A 2143-nucleotide genomic window follows, 5' to 3' on the forward strand; every position below is an offset into this window, starting at 1 on the left:
TAGTGTCAGAAAGAGATCCTAGCTAGCGTGTGTGGAGCAGCACCTTCGTCCCAGGCTGAGGTGTAGATAGCTGGCTGCTGGGCCCGACATGGGCAGGGTGCTGCGGTAGCATGTGAGAATCTGTAGTGGGCCTTGACTCCTCAGAATCTGTGGGCTGCACTATTATTTCCTGTGAGCCTAAAACCGCTATAACAAGATTAATAAAACTGTACTATCGGGGCTGGGGATATGGCTCAGTTGGTAGAGTGCCTGCCTTGTAAGCATGAGGCCCTGGGTTCAATCCCCAGTGCCACAAAAAAACAAAACAAAACAAAAAAAAAAAACAAAAAACTGTACTATCATTCTGCATTTTGCAGGCAAGGAAACAAAGCCTCCAGGGTTTAAATGAGTCAAGTGCTCTGATGAGAGAAATCCAAGTTGTCAAGCTCCAAGGTACAGCTAAACTTGCAAAAAGAGTGTTTTGGGGCTAGGGAAGGGCCAGTGTCAATTTTAGGGGAGAGCTTGGGAGGGGACTAGGGGGACAGGGACAAGGAGCCATCTTAGAGTCTGGGCTCTATACAGAGAGTGACCAGGAGCTATTGGAGAGTTCGGTGTTTTGGGTTTTTTTTTTTCTCAATATTTTATTTTAAAAATTACTTATTTTGCGGTGTTGGGGATTGAACCCAGGGGTTTGCTCATGCTAGAAAAGTGCTCTGTCACTGAGCTATATCCCCTGCCCTTTTTATTTTGAGACAGAATCTTGCTGAGTTGTCCAGGCTAGCTTCAAAGTTTTGATCCTCCTGTCTCAGTCTCCTCAACAGCAGGGATTCAGGTGTGCACCATGGCACCCACCTAAGTCTTTAAGAGGAAGTTGGGGTTCACAGAACAATTGAATGGAAGGTACAGAGATCGTGTACACTCCCTGTACCCCACTATCACCACCACACCTAGGAGTGGCACATTTGTTACAGTGGATTAACCTCCATGAACACATCACTGTCATCCAAAGCCCACAGTTCACACTAGGGCTTGCTCTTGATCTTGCACATTCTATGGGCTTAGACAAGTGTACAACGACATGTCTGCTAATACACCATCATAGAAAGTATTTTCCTTACCCTCAAAATCCTGTGCTCTGCTTATTCATCTCCCCTCCTCAACCCCTGAACTTTTACTCTATTTTTGCCTTTTCCAGAATATCACAGAGTTGGAATCACAGTGTTAGTCTTTGCAGTTTGGTTTCTTTCCCTTACTTACATGCATTTAAGGTTCCTGAGATTTTCATGGTTTGATGGCTCATTTCTTTTCAGTGATGAATAATCATCACTGGATGTAACATAGTTTACTTATCCATTCACCTACTGAGGGACATCTTGCTTCCAAGGCTGGGCAATGGTGGATCAGCCCACAGTGGACATCCATCTGCAGGTTTCCATGCAGTCTTCGACTTGTTGGAGAGCTTCAGGTGGGGTGTGGCAGGGTGTTGGGCAAGGGACAGGGCCAGCTCTGTTTTGTGGAAAGATCCCTCTGGCTGCTGTGAGGAGTCTGGAGTAGTTCCCAGGGAGAAAGGGGAACTGAATGTGATGACTGATCTTGTGACTCCAGAGCCCATCCTCCTATGAAGGTGGGTGGTATGTTCTATTATGAAACCAGCAGCCCGCCAGGTCCACCCATGAGTAGAGAGCACCAACCTGTCCCCAACCAGGCAGGGTTCCCAGCTCCTTCAGGTGGTCCACTGCTCCACGCTCCTTGGAGGCATTGGTGGTCAGCAGGACTCCTCCCCTCCACAGCCTCATCTCATTTCTTCCAGTTACTCACTCTCCTGAGTCAGAACACAGTCTGACCTCTTATCAGGCCTGGCTTGTCTATTAGGTGTCTAGGGCCATGATAGTTTGGGGGCCCTTGTCAATGTTCTGATATCTTTTAAAATTAGAAGGGGACTGGGGTTGTAGCTCAGGGTGCCTGCCTAGCACATGTGCAGCACTGGGTTCAAACCTCAGCACCACATAAAAATAAAAAACAAAGGTATCATGTCCATCTACAACTAAAAAACTTGTTTTAAAAAATAAAAATAAAATCAGAGGGACCCTCATAATCCAGTCTGGATTATATTCATCTTTATGCTAAGTTGTAAAATGCAACTATATAGTCATTCTCTTGAAAG

At 46.1% G+C, this 2143-nt stretch overlaps 1 non-coding gene across 1 annotated transcript; it reads left to right on the forward strand.

Annotated features, from left to right (window-relative positions):
- The first annotated feature begins 221 nt into the window (after positions 1-221).
- On the forward strand, positions 222-295 carry Trnat-ugu (transfer RNA threonine (anticodon UGU)). The gene has a single exon. It is a non-coding gene; the product is annotated as a tRNA-Thr (tRNA).
- The last annotated feature ends 1848 nt before the right edge of the window (positions 296-2143 follow it).

The sequence above is a fragment of the Sciurus carolinensis genome, chromosome 17, assembly GCF_902686445.1.
Source record: "Sciurus carolinensis chromosome 17, mSciCar1.2, whole genome shotgun sequence".
NCBI classification, from domain to species: Eukaryota; Metazoa; Chordata; class Mammalia; order Rodentia; family Sciuridae; genus Sciurus; species Sciurus carolinensis.